General features: G+C 38.9%; 1 protein-coding gene across 1 annotated transcript in view; it reads left to right on the top strand.

The window, feature by feature from the left end:
• LOC150081758 (protein tolkin-like) overlaps positions 1 to 17,776 on the top strand; it is a 285,479-nt gene that overhangs the window by 52,305 nt on the left and 215,398 nt on the right. The window contains exon 2 of the mRNA XM_090379622.1: positions 2,382 to 2,572. The gene's annotated coding sequence lies outside the window, so the exon portion shown is untranslated. The remainder of the gene's footprint in view (positions 1 to 2,381; positions 2,573 to 17,776) is intronic.

The following is a 17,776-nucleotide window of genomic DNA, read 5'->3' as shown; positions in this document are numbered from 1 at the left end:
TAATGTCAAAATTTACAGTCGACGTAAAGATTGATAGAGTATTTAATGATGAGTAGCAAGCAGCATCCCTTCAGGATGATTTGAACAGGCTGCAGGAATGGTGAGGAAAGTAGCAGCAATGTTTCAATGTAGCAAAATGCAAGTTTTAGACTTGAGGAATAGCAGCTCCAAAATAAATTATACACTTGGTGGGGTTGAGTTAAAAACAATAAAGAATAGGATCTGGGAGTTAATTTTGGCGGAAATGAAGTCTATGGTGTCCTGTCGATGTTTAATCGAACATTATTCTGTGGAGATATGGAGGTCATAGTCCCACTGTATAAGGCAATTTGAATATTGTGTTCAAGTACGGAGATCTCACCTAAGGAAAAAAGACATTCAGCTTTTTGATGTTAGACCAGCACCTTACTGACCTCACCTCAGAGGTGACATCAGTGAGGTTTATAAAGCACTTGCAGATCTTAGTAAAATGAATGAAGGCGGAATATGCACCGTTATAAATAACACCAGAACTAGGGACAATACATTCAAATTACAGGGGAAGAGGTTTAAACTAGAGGTTTAGAGGAATTTTTTTTTAAGTCAGCGAGTTGTTCATACAGGTTGCCTTTGAGGCTGACATTTTGAACAAATTTAAGGGTCAACTGGATAGTTTCTTAGATGAGCATGGAAACAAATAATTTGCATTTTCTTATTTACATGTTTTGTTTTTTTTTTTGGCCGGTGCAGAAAAGCCTGTGGCTTTCCTGTACCATATCGTTATTACTATTTTCAAACTGAGGTGTCATAATTCTGTATTTGTAGACAATGTTTACTAATAATCAGTTTAAACTGATTCCAGAAAGACACTCTCGAACAAAAACCTCAAAAGACAGTGAACAGAAATGAAGTCGGGTTGGTTGTTATTGAAGGTCAACAAGTTGTTATCAATATGATTTGGGAAAATTTGTACCTTTATGTTCAAACACGTTTTCGCCATTTATTAAACCTTTGTTTTTATATATATTTTAAAGATTCGAATAGGAATGGATGTAAAATAATGCTCTAATGATTTCTTGCAATGGAAATGACTTTATGTTAATTATTCCAGATTCTAATAGAAAATGAGTAATAAACTTCAAATATGGTAAATTAAGAAGTTGCGATCTATTCACTGTGGAGAATATCATGTTATTTTAAAGTAGCGAGAGATAGACAATTTCCCAGATCCACGACTTAAGGAAAGTAACAGATCTGGCAAGTAGGCCACAAGATTTGCAAAGGTGCATACTTTAGAGAAAAGTGAGAAAAAATACTAAGTGAAATCGCATCACCGTTGATACTTCTTAGCTATAGGGCAAGATGCAATTTCAGGTGTGAACGACTTCTCAAAGAAGAAAGAATGACTCACGAGCCCTACCACTGAAGATTTCCAAATTGAGAATAGGGCATTTCACTGCAAAGCCCATACACGTTACAGGAATCATTCAGCGGTTTCTGCTTCACTGCAGCTTGCAGAGCTGTTCTTTCAATATGAACACCGTTCAGAGGATTAGAGATAGTGCTCCAGAAAACTTTGAGGAATAATTGGCCAACTGATGCTTTAGGAATTTCTTGTTCAATCTGTTCAGCATTGGTGGAAAACATTAACATTACCTGGGGTAGTGGGGCGTCTACTCTTTGAATTTCTACGTAAACGGAGGGTAATTAACTTCTACAAAAAATTACAGCGACATTCTGCCTGCACACCGGAAAAGAGTTGTGTATCAATATTGAGAGTCCAGTAAAAAACACAGCAAGATACTGTTCCTATGAAAAAAGTGCGACCCTTCTGGAATTCCAAAAAGTATTCTTGTTTATATTCCCGGTCAACTACTAGGTAAGAGGAGTTTACACTTAATTATTTTGATAATGAATACAATTATTAACTGTATTTAGCAATCACGCAGACTTGAACTACGGTCCACTCAAACGCATGTCCATTACTGCACTCCCGCTCTTGAATATTTCAGCTACATAGGATTTGCTACTTTTATGATGCATTCTTACTGCTGCTGCCTCTTTGCTGATTCGTTATTTCAAGCCAAACCAGCACTGCCGATCGGTTAAGCAGTCCTTTTGCACCGGCTTATTCAGCTTGTGCCCTGGGTCCCCGATTATAAGAGCTCCAAAGATATTTTAGTTGAGAATTAAGTGTACTATTTAGTCTAACGATCGTTCAAAGGGTAAGGGTTTTTAAGGAGGCTTATTAGCCGTAATATATGCTTTTCATTTCAATTTTTTAAAAGATCATAATGAGAAATAATGTTTATAAAAAAAACAAACAAAAAAAACCATTATGCCTATTATGATTAAGTGTACAAATCGAAATCATGTTTTCATTTCATTTACTTTCCGTATAGAAACACAATATATTGATGTCACATGGCCTTAGTTACCTCGGGGCAAATTCTGAACAATCATTGATGTGCATCAGAGGCGGTTCCCAGACAAATAGAAGAAAATAGATTTTTGATCTTGGGGTGGCTTTTTATCGTTCAGCTAAGAACAGCATGGGAAGACTTTGACAATCGTAACAGATATCGTACATCAGGTAAACCCGGTTTATATGAAATATTACTATTGAACGGGTATATAATTATAGGAACAATCGGCGTAATAATTTATACATTTTTAATTGAGTTTCGGAGTAATATAGTTATATTAAATCTCAGATAGGTATTTTTTGTTAAAAATATGTTGGTTGTGTTATAATAATCTGAAGATAATACTAATTTAGATTTCTTAAATTTCAAGGACTTATTAACGAAACTTATAATAACTTAATAAACTGTGGTTTATAATGGTAGTTATAAACCACAAATGCTGGCTATTTTCCAGAAATAAGACTATGTGCAGTGTGATATGTAATGCAGCTTGAATTATTCATAACTGATCAAAGTTTGTCAAGGACTTATTAACGAAATTCCATTAAGGGTTTCAATTTAAAACATGTTTACTGCCAAATCTCCAATTTTTGCTAGATAATTGCCAAAACTTGATAATTTTCTTAGATAATTAAATGAATTCAAGAAGTTACTTTTCATCATGATGTTGGCAACTTACCAGTTCTTTCTCTATTGCGAAAGATGAACTTGAAAGAGATTACTCAACGCATGATAAATTGATGAATTCAGCAATACTGAAACATTATTTAATAATATTGGAAAGCATGGAAAATTCTGTAACCCAGCTGAATGGAATTCGAGAAATTGTATAAACATTACATGTGGCTGTAATTGCACGTATTTCTCCTTGGATGAAATGAGATATTTCTGTACTTCTAAATATTGAAACCTGAATTTCCGCTTTTTCTTTGTTTTCAAATATCCGAAGTTGGTCCCGCTGGAAGTTGCAATTCTTGCAGGACAAGAGTCCTGCAGAATTGCAACTTCCAGAAGAAAATATTATGGTCTTAATAGATAGGACAAGACAGTTGTCTTAATTTTAGAAAAGGTATCTAATTTCTGTCGATCGATTATACATTTTATTGCACAAAATTAATTTTAAGTAGATAAGCGAGTCCTCTTCACTAACAAATGTAAATACTTATTTATAGAGTATTACAGTATACATATTTATTTATTTTTTCGAAAATAATTGCATTTAAATATTTATTTATTCATTGTGAACTAATTGTGACGTTATGAGGATTGCTAAGTTAAACACGTTTTGTAGTTTTAAAATATTTTTATTATGAATTTTCCTTTATTTAAAAATGCTTCTTTTTTGCGAGAAGACAAGGATTCTATAATCAACTCGCGAATCTGATACATGGGATAATTATGCTACTAATGCATATGTCAAGTATATCACTAATCTGTAGGGTGGGGTCTGATAACTGACTTCCTATTTTTAAATTATTCTAAACATCCTTGATTTTTATTTTTAACTGATTTTGATGAAATTAACGTTAACCGATTCATCGTTCCACGCCCTTTAGAAAGTTACTGTTAATTTCTTGTAAAGGTGTATTGTGCCACCAGTTTTGAGTATGCAAGGGCCAAAATTGTAGCCCGTTATGAGTTCAAAGGCGGTGTAGGGGTGAACGTGGAATCCATGCAACACGACGCAACAACAAAAGTTTGTAGACTCCAGACAACATTACAAGAGTGACTGAGATGTTTTTAAGGATCCCACAAAAATCAATGCGTGAGGGAGCTCTTGAAAGTGGACTCTGCCGTTATGCAGTTGTGACCATCCTCAGGAGAGAACCGTCCGTCAAACCATAGAAGCCACATTACGTTCAATATTTGTTTCCTGATTACTGCGACAGAAGGATGGAATTTGCAGAAATTATATTGATATAGAAGGAAGAGTGGCCAGAGCTGTTTGATAACATTGTTTGGAGAGATGAGGCTGTTTCACGCTGGTAGTTTTGCTAATCGACACAACTGCCACTGCTAATCTGGAAAATCTGTGTTTAAAAGGCTCAAGGAAATCCAAAAGGTAAAGAGTCTGGCGTTGTATCACATCATCCACAGTCTTTAGACCTTCCATTCTGCGAGACACAGCAACTGCCAAAAGACACAGCGAAATGTTGCTAGATCGTATGTTTCAGTTATTTCAGTTGGATAACTTAATTTTATTTAAGATGGAGCACCTTTCATTTTGCAAATGATGTCCATATATCGCTGCATAATCATTTCCCATCGTTACTGCTGACTACTCGCAACATTAGTGCCTCCCCCGCTAGCAACGTCACTTCTAACCCCGCTTACAACGTTACTGCTATCTCCGCTAGCAACGTACTGCTCTCCTGATCGCTGGGTCACTGGTTGGCACAGCTCCTGCCTCCACGTGGCAGGGCCGGTAACCAGGGAAAAGAAATCCCTCTCCCAAGGCTAAAATGACAACAATGGATTACGATGAATACCCACCACTAGATCCAACAGGCTCTCAACATACTCACACCCGTAGAATGAAAGACAATCTCAGTCTTCCGAAAAGAATGAGAAAGGAGTGTAACAAATCAGAACCACCAGTTTTTCTGATAATGCATTTGTTATCGACCTAGCTGGTAAGTAAACTCTCTCCCTTTGTCATCCAGAGATGTCTCGAGAATGCCAAGGTATGCGAAAAATGGTAAAACGACTCCAGTCAGGAGATCGATTAAGACGATGCAAGCATTCTGAATTATTGTTAAAAATGTCATCCATAAGCGGAATTCCAATCAAAGCCACGCTACATATCACACTGAACTCCTCAAAAGGAGTGATAAGCGAGTGGGATTTATTGAACGTCAGTGAAGAGAAGAGGAGATAGCCGCCCGACCGGGCTAGCCAGGTGAGTAAAGTGCCTGCCTGGCAACCCAAAGGTCGCGGGTTCGAATCCCGCCTCGGGCTTGGATCAAAGTACTGCAAAAAAACCTTGGGAGGTACATTATGGCCACAGAAGCCGATGCGCCAACAACTACCAAAAAAAAAAAAAAAAAAGGAGATAGTCATGGAATTGCAAAAACAGAAATTAACTCCGCAAGGCGAATTATGTAATCCGGGAGGACGATAAGCTTGTTCCAACATATTGATTATATTGACCTTTTAGTACACCTAATTTGCCGACCTCAGTTAAAGCAGGCTACCTACGTTGCCATATCCGACCATACTTTCCAAACCCTTTAAGATGGTTCAAGTGCCAAAAATGTGGTCACTCTCTGACAGACATACAGAGGCGAAATTACTTGTTCTAACTGTGGGTCAAAAAAGTCATTCACAAACAGAGTGTACTGCAAAGGCTCCGGAATGTCCAAATTGCAAGAGTGACCATCCAGTATATTCAAAATCATGCGACCTCTGTAAACTGTTCCACTTACACGTTCAAACCAAATTGGGGCACCATACGTTACCATAGGGATAAATGCACATTCATATAACAAGTTCATGGCCTTACCTTTTATTCCCCAGCCATCTCTAGTGATTCGAGTAATCATCCCAATAAATTTCCTCACCTTTTCTGATAGATAAGTAACATGTGAGTTGAAAGTCATAGATCCGTCAAACATAATGCCTAGATATTTTAATTGCCTTGCCGATTTTAGGCTCGACCCATTCATTTTAACAACCGGGGGTCTTCTACTCGAAAATTGATCCTTAAAGACCATTGTCTTTGTTTTGGTGCCTGATACAGTCAGTTTATGTAACCTACACCAGTTATTAAGTTCAAACAAAACCTGCTGTGACCTGGTTTCTAGTCGCTTCCGTGTATCTCCTTCAGTAAGCAACACAAGATCATCGGCACATGCCACCATCTCTGTATGCTCGAAGTCCCTACGCAACCAGTCCTCCAAAACTAGGTTCCACATTAGTGGTCCAAAACTGATCCTTGTGGGTATCCCCTGGTCACTTCTCGTACAATAGAATCAACCGATGACTTAGCAGTCACTCTATGGTGGGTGAAGTAGTCCTTTACTGTCCTAAAGATCTTAGTTGAAAAGCCTGCAAGTCTCATCATCATAAGAACGCTGCTCCATTGAATGGAGTCAAAAGCTCCCTCAAAGTCAATGATTCCAAGGACAAACTTACTGTTCGAGCCTAATATATAGTTTCGCAATGCCAGAAGCGCATCTTCTGTTACACGACGTGGAGTAAAACTATATTGTCTGCCAGACCAGCCTAAGTTTTTTCAGTATAGTCAGTAATCCGTCTCGCCAGCATCCTTTCAAACACCTTTCCTAATCCAGGGAGGAGGGCAATAGGTCAATAAGATCGTGGAACATTCTTTGGCCTAGATGGTCCCTTCAGTATCAGCTTTAATAGGGTATCCTTCCATGGTGATGGAAAGGCCCCCGTCACGCAGGCAGCTATTAAAAGCTTCAAGAAGGATCCCTTGTATCAGTCGATGAGCCCATTTAATGACCTCTCCTTCAAAGGTCCATTCCTGGGCATTTATTGTTCCTTATGCGTTGTACTGCATCACAGAGTTCAATCAGGCTAAAGGGATCCTCGTCCTGTACCCCAGAGTAAGCATGATTAAGCCTTTTCATCAACACCTGTTCCTCATCGTCTTGCTCATAGACAGTATCTCCAATCAGATGATTCAAAATCACAGACATACTTTCTCTCCAACTCGTATTTTCCTGGTCAACATCTCCAATAGCGTATGCTGTATCTCCATTATATATTTTAGTGTTGCCAGTACATAGCTTATATACAATTCCCCATGGGTTCTCATCAGTAGCAGATTAAGGTCGATTGAGGCCCCGGGCGCAGAAGAAAATATTGGGCCCCTTAAAAAAAAAAGAGAAAGACAGGGAAAATAAAAAATACATGTTAACCATTTATTTTTTTTAAATAAATGCAAAAATATTATGTACTATTAATGTTTTATTTCCAATAAAATTTGAATATAATACAGTATATGTATAATATAATTAATAATAGCATAATAATAATCAAAGTTTTGAACTAATAGTTGAACATATGTAAAAGTATAATTAATGATAGTATACGTATAATAGGAGTAACAATCAGAAATTTGAACAAAAAAATCATAGAATTTTACTTGAAATTAAAATTACAAATGTGAAAATATTTAAATAAATTTTTTTTTCTTTGTTAATTTTATCTTAATATAATTTCAACAATATACGCGTATTTGCGTATATCGTGTCTGCACTGAAGGAGAACCTTTGTAAGTACGTAGCAAATACGATCTATTGCTCCGATGAGCGGTAGCACAGCCGCGCGGGGCCTATGCAGCATAGTATGTGTATAGTATGCAGCGTAGTAATGAAAATAAGCGATTATAAACATACTATCAGGTTTTACCGCCGATTGTAAACTTGTACGTAATTAAAATTGCACATATGAAACCAAACTTGGTGTCATTAGAAAAAAGTGAAAAGTTGGGGTTTTGCGGGGCCCTTCAGAAGTCGGGGCCCAGGGCGCTCACCCGGTTCGCCCGCCGTTAAATCCGCCTCTGGTTCTCATTGCCCACAGTTCTAACCAACCTTCTCCAGGCAGTTAATTTTGATTTAGATATCATATACACGTATGCACTCCGCATCCTCTGACACTCTACTTTAAGTACATGAACTTCCTCCGCCCCATTGTTATGCTTACTCCTTTGGTACGTTTTCCACGCTTTATGAACCTGCTTCCGAAATTGGCTTAACTCACCAGACCACTATTTAACTGGAATCCTATTACAGTTCTTTTGCTTCATAGATGTGCTGGAAGCCTCAAAGAGAGAGCGCTGAAGGAACTCCACTGCATTCTCTCCAGACATCTGACTGAATGCCTAAATATCCAGATTCCCAAGTCGGACATGAATATATTCGTCAAACCTACTCCACTTTGCATTTCTGATAGCACATCGTTGTAATGTTCCTGAGACGGAGCTAGTTTTGTTATGTCCCTGACAGAAAATACAATTTCCAGATGATCAGAGCAGACAATCTGTAACGTAAGGGCAGCTGGTATCGTCCACGATACCAGCTGCCCTTACGTTACAGATTGTCAAGTCAATATTTGATTCTCCATTAACAGTGAAGAAAGCACTATCTGAACTTGGTAGATTTTGTATAAACAATCCACAACAAGCCAAGAATTCATCTAGTTGACGACCACGATCATTTGTAATTCTATCAAACCACGATGCTGATCTTGTGTTAGAATCCATCGCAAATATTACTGAATTACTACCCAAGCGATTTTGAACCAGTTCCGCGTACCTGATGTAGAAATTAATGTCTGTTGAGTGATGACAATACATCCAACATAGATAGAATGATGCAAGATCTGACTCTACTCCTATGCACACCATCTGTGAAGAGCACAACGAATTTATAACAGTAATAACTATGTCCTTATTAAACACTACAATTGCAGCTCTTAAGTCTGGTTCATCTGCACAGAGTACACGTGCTGAAAGTGGATATCGTGTAGGCTGACCTTTCACTAAGTATGGTTCCTGTATGCAGGCTATATCAATATTCTCTCTGCTGCACACTAGTCTAACTTCATCAGCCACCGATTTTAATCTCTGAGCATTAATCTGTAGTATACGTAGGTTACCATTCGATTTTGCATTGTACTGATTAAGAATTAAGTGATTATCAATATCTGCCATTAACGTTATCAAATTGCCGTGCTCTTTCTTTGACCAACTTAAGTGCATTCAAGTATTCTGGACACTGTTTACTCCTAACAAAATGATTTGCAGTTCGATTTTTTTTGCCTTACAATTGGAACAGATCGGTTGTTCTCGTTGATGAGTACAGAATGTGTAGGAGTGTCCTATACCTGCGCAGTGACTGCAGACAGGGTCTGTGCGATAACATGTTTTGGCTGTATGACCAAATCCCTGACAACTGTAGCACAAAGTAACTAAATGAAAGTCATTGAACTTATACGACATGAAGTCAATGAAAATCCTACCATGCAGTAAGAAATGACTTCTAATACGCCTTAACACACCTGGAGGACCCAAATATTTCCTGTTTTTGCTTTATTAATACTACAAAAACGGACAAATATCTCCATCTTCACTTCCTTCCTAGAGATGTTCATATTTAGTAAATTTTTGTTGTATAAGTACTTCTAACAGGTCTTCCTTGTTGATCGTTTTTTCTACATCATACAATATTATTTTTCGCCCTGGCTCTTTTGGAGTCGAGAGAATCACGCCCAATCGTTTAATGCTCTCGCATTCCTTTACCTCTTGTAGATCCTTTTTCTGTTTGCATCTCCAATACCACACCATTATCCCTAATCTTCCGAAGCCTCCTTATCCTAATTTTCTTTAAGCTGCTTTTAAGCTCTTTAGTTACTGCTAAACGCACCTCATCACCATTTTTCAATCTTGATCCCTCAGCTGCTTTCACTCTCAGAACATGTCCTCCTGTCCCATCCAATGACGAGGAAGACAAGCACACGTGACTTTCATTTCCGCCCTTAGTTTGCCCTCGTCCCTCGATGTTCACCTGATTCTGAGGGGTTCTATGCTGGATTACCTTACTATGTAGTTCTCTTACCATATCACTATCTTTATTTTCCAGTCCTTCAATTTTTTGTTTGTATTCCTTCAATTTCACCTCCAAGGATGTAATTCTATCCTTTAAGCATTTATTTTCTGCTCCCAACAAGGAAGCATTAAACAGTTCCTTAGTAAGCCAATCTTCCTTGATCTGGATCTCTCTCAGTTGTTTCTCATTCACATCTAGTACCTTCTCTAAGCCAGTGACCTTCTCTTTTAGACTTTCATTTTCAATGCTAACATTATGTAGAGCACTTTCAAGTGTGCGCCATCTTGAAAGTACCCCATTACAATCCTCATACCAATACCTTTTTCCTCCCGAAAAAGAAGTTACTCCAGGTCCTTGCGCCGGCAGAGAGACAGCTCACTAAATGTTTTAAAAGATATTTTCTCAGATAAATATACAGGTTCCCTGGCATGACCCAGGTAAAAATCTCCTTGATCTAGCATACTCTGTGTTCCATCGCATGGAGACAAACCAAGGGAAACAGTTGGCGTGCATTTCATCAACTTCTTCAAATTTCTATTTGCCTTGGCTAAATCAAGATCCTTCTGAACATTATGCATAGTATTCTTCAAACTGTTACTTACTTTGGAACGTTGCACACGTTTACCTTTGGCACTTTTCCTAGGCTGAGGGGATGTACTGCATGACGACGTAGCCGTGCCCGCGAGGTAGGGGTGCCCCTTGAACTATCATCCATTCTATTAGATCTATTTCGAAGCCTAACTGCTCTAAAACAGCCGGGAGACCGACTTCTGGAAGATAATGGAGTAACCATTCCCAAGTCACCAGTCATTTGCAAACCTTCACTTCTGCTTTCCTCTTCAGTATCTAGTTTAGTTAATGTTCCATCGGTTTTATTCTTAACGTTCTTTGGCCTACCCTTTCCAGAACTTCTTTGCTTTGTTCCAGCGGATATTGCATCTGTTATTTTCTCATGACTCGCCACAGACATGTAGATTTCACTATATTCATCCTCTCCATTATCAAATTCCTCTTTCCCAAATCCAGTCATATCTCTTTCGTTATTTATAACTCCACTAATTTCTCCAAGATTATTCAATTTGCCTGAACAGATTGCATCTAGAACAACCTTGTCATTTGAAGATCCTAAGCAATCCTTACTTCCATTCACTATGTCTTGATTATTCTCTGCTGTGAGAGAGCAAAACTCATTCACCAATGTCCCATTGACATCAAAATCACTCTTTTCCACCCAACAATATTTTATTGTCCTTTGTTTCCATAACTATATTTTCCCGTGTTTCCATATCTTCAACTAAACCCATATATCTGTCCCCTAACTTATCATCCAAATGTCTTTCTCTAATCTTACCTTTGTCCTTTGTGCCTTCTGAACCCTTAGTCATTATTCTTTAGTGAGAATCCGCAAGTGTAAACTTTGAGCAAAGTAAACGGTAGTACAGCTTATGCTATCTAAAGCTTATTGAATCCTCCTTTACAGTTTACATTATTTCCTTAGATTTAAACCTTGGCACACAGAACAGTAAGACCGTTCTCATTAATCAAGGTCTTCCAGTCTATAAACATCAGGATTTTAAATTATCGGTTAGAAAGAAAAACGTTCCAACTGTCAAAATAACCTAATGTCTTTTTAAGTATTTAAATATTATCTGATATGGAAAAAAAACAGTCAATCATACTGTAATATAGCTTCGTTAACAAGCTGATCACCAAGAAAATCAAATAACTCTTCTTAATACCACATTTTCGAGATAAAATTCAGGAGCACTTCAGCATAGGCAGCAGCCAATAGTGCATGGATACAGTTAGCCTCCACTATCACAAAGTATACTAGTAGTATTATTTGTGATAGGATCACAAATATCTTCTTCTGAAGAAATAGCTACCGCTGTTGTAGAGACTTCATATCAGACATCTAGGAATAGGAGTAGGAGCATGTATGCTTGCATGTATACGAGTGCTAGAAGTATAGTAAATGAATTTGAAGTGTTGGTCAAGACATCAAAGGCGGATATTGTTGGGATAGCAGAGACGTGGTGTCACACAGATATAAGGAATGCTGAACTGGAATTTGGGGAGTACAATGTGTACAGAGAGGATAGACAGGATTGAAAGGGAGGAGGTGTTATGCTGTTAATTAAGAAAAACATAAAATCAAAAGAAGTGCATCCAGTTGATATAGATGAACAGTGCACTGTTGAGTCAGTTTAGTGTGACATAAGCAATGCCAAAGCAAAAATAAGAGTAGGAGTGTGTTATAGGCCTAATGACTCGAATGAGTACAATGAACAATTGTACAGAGAAATAGTGGGCTAGTAAATCGGAATGTCTTATAATGGGGGATTTTAACTTCCCAGATATTGACTGGAACTTGTGGGTTGGGCACTCGCACACTAGTCAGACTTTTGTGGATTTATTGGATGATTATTTTCTGCAGCAGCATGTTCGAGAGGCAACCAGAGAGGGTAATACTCTTGATCTGGTTATCAGCAGTGATCATTCGTGTATTAAGAATTTACAGATAAAGGAACCACTAGGTGGCAGTGATCACAGTGTACTGATGTGGGATTTACTTAAAGATATAATTACCATTAGGGGTAAAGAAAAGGGTTTTTGCTTCCGCAAAGGCGACTACGATGGTCTGAGACAGTATTTCAATTCTGTACAGTGGGATAAACTCACGATGTTACCAACAGTAAATTCAAAGTGGGAAGCATTTAAGGAATTAATCGTGGATGCTACTAAAAGTTTCATACCTATTAAGAAATATTGTTCAAAGTTTAGGCCTAAATGGTTATCAATTGAACTAATGAGACTCGAAACAGAGAAGAAAAATGCATGGGATGCATATAAACTATCAAGCGACTCAGAAGCCTATAGCAGATATAAGCTAGTCTGTAATCAGGTACAAAGGAGGTTAGGCAGGCGAAGGCAGATTACAAGAAATCCTTAGCAAAAGATGCTAAGAAAAACAGCAAGGATTTCTTTACTTATATAAACTCTAAAAGGAAGGGGATGAATCTGATTCGATGAATCTGACATCGATGGTTCGACTGTTGATGATCCTGCTCAGATAGCAAACAAACTGAATGAGTATTTTGCATCTACATTCACACATGAGGAATTATTAAGGTTTGAAAATGGCAGAAGGTTATCAAATTGTAGCAGGATACTTAATGATTTTGGAATAACTGAAAGCAAAGTGGAGGAGAAATTGTTGAAGTTAAACATAAGAAAAGCACCTGGGGTGGATGGGATCTATCCAGTTATATTAAAGGAGGCAGCAAAGGAAGTAAGTAAACCCTTAGTCATAATTATGAGAGCGTCCGTGGACTCAAGGGAGGTTCCCACAGACTGGAGATGTGCAAATGTATCCCCAATTCACAAAGGAGGATCGAAGGGTGACACGAGTAATTACAGACCAGTTACTTTAACTTCTGTTCTGGGTAAAATAATTGAGTCACTGGTTAAAGATGCATTGCAGGATCATCTAGACAAGACTGCAGCAATAATTCAGACACAGCATGGGTTTGTTAAGGGAAAGTCTTGTCTGACAAATTTGATAGGATATTATGATGTGGTTACAAAGGAACTGGATGCAAAAAACAATTTTGATATCATATACTTGGATTTCAGGAAAGCTTTTGACACTGTTGCGCATGGAAGACTACTGTACAAATTGGAGCAGAATGGTATTAAGGGTAAGTTGCTACAATGGATAAAAGGATGGTTAAGTGGGAGAAGACAGAGGGTGGTAATCAATGGGTGCTGCTCTTCTTGGAATAATGTTATTAGTGGAGTCCCACAGGGTTCGGTGTTAGGTCCACTGTTGTTTTGTATATTTATCAATGATATTGATGAAGGTATATCAGGATCATCTTTGTATCATCTGCAAACTTAATGTCGAAGTTTGCAGATGATACAAAGGTTGGCAGGGTTGTTAATGACAGTAATGGCAGTGTGCTATTGCAACAGGATCTAGATAATTTGGGCAGATGGGCTAAGAAGTGGCAACTGAAGTTTTAACCTTGACAAATGCCAAGTACTGCATATGGGTAGAAGTAACCCCAGAGAAACGTACCAACTGTGTGGTACTACACTTAAGGTGGTAGAAAATGAAAAAGACCTGGGAATAATTGTGCAGTCAGATATGAAGTTTTCTGAGCAATGCAGACAGACTGCCAGGGCAGGTCATGGGGTTTTGTCAATGATATATAGGAATTTTGCTAGCAGGGAGAAGGAGGTGATTGTTCCTCTGTATAAGGCAATGGTCAGGCCACGCCTTGAGTACTGCGTACAGGTCTGGAGGCCTCATTTTAGGAAGGATGTAGATTTACTTGAGCATGTACAGAGAAGAGCAACAAGATTGGTGAGAGGAATGGAGGGATCCTCTTACCAAGAGAGGCTTAAGTTCTGCAAATTGCAGTGGCTGGAGACTAGGCACCTACGCGGTGATCTGATTGAGGTGTATAAGGCCTTGAATGGGTTGAGCAAGCTGAATTCTGATGGGATCCTTCCACTTGTTCAGATTACGAACCTAAGGGGGCATAAATTCAAATTAAGAAAAGACAGATGTAGAATAGATGTGCGGAAATTTGCCTTAAGCCAGCGGGTGGTTAATTGCTGGAGCAAACTTCCATCTGTCGTTATGGAAGTTGATAGGTTGAATAAATTTAAGGAGGAACTGGACAGGCGTTTGGAGGGAATGGTGTGTTTTTTTTTTTTTGGCTGATGCTGCATAAGCTTATACACTTGCTTTCTTGCATCATATGCCACTGCTACTACTACTACATCTGCCACTTCAGCATATGACAACTCTTCTCTTCAAATCAAAGTTGTTTGTTTGTTTGTTTGTTTGTTTGTTATTTGGTTTTTAGGAGCATTAGCAACTAAGGCCGTATTGCTCCGGGAATATGCGGTGGTCATTCCCTGACCTTTCCGCATCCTCCGTATTTGGTGGTGACTGGTCCGAACCCCGGTATAATCAAGAAGCGTGTGCTTAAATCAAAGCTTCAGCAGAAAGGTACAAGATAAAATTCCATACTACCCCAATATCTTGCCTATAATCAACCATTTAACATATTTGAACTGCAAACAGCTTTGAATAAATTGCCGGACCGTGCAGCTGGACCTGATGGAATCTATTATGTAATGCTGAAATATCTGAACAGTACAGCCTTGAATTTAATGTTCTATAACCGAATTTTTCTTGAAATTCCATATCCCTCTTCCTGACATGACTCCGTCATTTTAGCATTTCATAAACCAGGAAATCACTTCCACAAAATTAGCGACCTATCTTTCTGAGTAAAACTCTAGAAAAAATTATACACATACGGCTTTACTGGGTTCTTGACACTAATGAACAACAATCGATTTGGATTCTGACAAAATAGTACCACTTTGGATCTAATGGTGAAAGCAGAGACTAGCATCCGTAATGCTTACGTCAAAAATGAACACCTTGTAATGGTAAATCTTGATATAGAAAAGGCTTTCGACACTACCTGGAGGTATGGCATATTGAGAGAACATTTTTCCATAGGACTGAGAGGGTACTTTCCAGAATTCATTAGAATTTTTTTTTTCGACACAACCTTTCAGTCCGCTATCAATCTGTACTTTCTCGGCCCTACACTCAAGAAATTTTTTTTTTTTTTTTTTTTTTGATAGTTGTTGGCGCATAGGCTTCTGTGGCCATAATGCACCTCCCAAGGTTTTTCCAGTACCTTGATCCAAGCCCGAGGCGGGAATCGAACCCGCCACCTTTGGATTGCCAGGCAGGCACTTTACCCACCCGGCTAGCCCGGTCGGCACTCAAGAAGGTGTACCACAAGGATCAGTACTTAGTTCTACTCTGTTTTCACTTAGATTGAGCACCATAACACAGAACATCCCCAATACTGTAGAACTGTACATATATGCTGACGATCTTACTATATCTTGCCGTTCACAAAATATTCATACCATTGAAAGACAGCTGCAACTTTCCATAAATAAGTTGGAGACATGGGCACTGCACAATGGATATCGTTTATCAAATAAAAAACAATTACAGTTCACTTCTGCAAAAACCGTAAGCTACACCCAGAACCGGAACTCAGATTAAAAAACCATTTGATCCCTCTCACCAGTAATCTTCGTTTCCTAGGTTTAATATTGGACACGAAACCTAACTTTGTTTCGCATACCTCCTAACTGTTTGTTTAAAGAAAGTTAATATACTTAGGCCCATTTCTGATACACTCTTATCAGGTCTCGTTTAAATTATGGTGCTGTTGTCTATGACTCGGCTAGGAAAAGGGCATTAATCAGACTTAATACCATCCAACACAGTGCCCTTCATACTGCTCTGGGCACGTTTAGAATATCCCCTGTCCAGAGTCTGTATGTAGAGGCACACGAAACTTCTTTTCCTTAGAAGGAAAATGCTGCTCCTTAATTATGCAGCTAAAATTCAAAGCCTTCCAGTCCATCGCCTTCGATCGTTGCTTTCCAACCCTGAATTGACAGCGTTCTGTAATAGTAAACGGACTGAAAATAGACCCACTGAAATATTTGCTTCACACCTGGAATATTGATTTTGACAATATACTACAAGTGACTGGTGTACTGATACACTTTGGACTTTATCTCCCTCACTGCGAGACCTACTTTCAGCAATGGGGAAATAAATCCTTGGCAGATGAAAATATCAAACTACATAAAGCCCATGCCCTCAACAATACGCAAAGCTGCCTAATATATACAGATAGCTCGAAAACTGGTTCTGCCGTTGGTGCCGCGGCTGTCTTTCCTTCCTTTATAATCTCCATATCAGTACCGGTTGAACTTAGCAGTTATACTGCAGAATTATATGCAATTAAAAAAACCCTAGAAAATATTAGCGCTCTGCATAATGCTAATAGTGTAATACACGCCGATTCTATGAGTGCAGTGTCTGCATTGGGCAATCAATTTTCAATATCACAAGTGCCTGGCAGAGGGCACCTTCCCAGCTTCATGGAAGACTGCAACCTTAAAACTAATTCTGAAAAACTCGGACAAGTCACCACAGAACCCAGCCTCATATCGCCCGATTGCCTTACTCTCCGTGATGGCCAAACTACTGGAGCGTCTACTCTTGTTTCGACTTTCTGCCTGCTACGAGGAACACCAACTCTCCTCAGAAAAACAATATGGCTTTAAAAAAGGCTGCAGCACTGAAGACGCTATCAACAATCTAATCACCCAAGCAACGCACTCAGCTTTCAAGTACTCTCTTGCTATATTGGTGGACTTTGCTGGAGCTTTCGACCGCCTGTGGTGGCCCAGCGTTCTTCGGAGACTTCGGCACTCAAATGTTTCTAAAAATCTATATAACAGTTTGAAGTCTTATCTAACCAACAGAAAAGTACGAGTTACTAACAAATATCAGACAGTTACCAGATTCATCCACTGGGGATGTCCGCAGGGCTCTGTGCTTGGCCCGTTCCTCTGGTCTATTGTCTTGGACGAGTTCCTGGGCTTGGACCTTGGGGGGGGGGCTGAGCCCTTGGCCTTTGCGGACGACCTTGTCCTGTTGGTGCGTGCGGACACTAGGTCGTCCTTGGAAATTATTGCAAATGCGGCGCTTGTGAAGCTTCAGAACTGGGTAGCCTTGCACAACCTTACCATCTCGGCAGAAAAAACAAAATCCATTCTCCTCAAGGGCAGACTACAAATTAGAAGACCACCTACGATGAAATTAAACTTCACCCCCATCCGACTGTACACAGAGGTTAAATACTTAGGTATTTACATTGACTCGGGTCT

The sequence above is a fragment of the Mastigoproctus giganteus genome, chromosome 8 (assembly GCF_048544385.1).
Source record: "Mastigoproctus giganteus isolate SK-2022 chromosome 8, ASM4854438v1, whole genome shotgun sequence".
In the NCBI taxonomy this organism is placed as follows: domain Eukaryota; kingdom Metazoa; phylum Arthropoda; class Arachnida; order Uropygi; family Thelyphonidae; genus Mastigoproctus; species Mastigoproctus giganteus.
The sequence above is the reverse complement of the archived record's forward strand: the minus strand, read 5'-3'. Positions and strand labels throughout refer to the sequence as shown.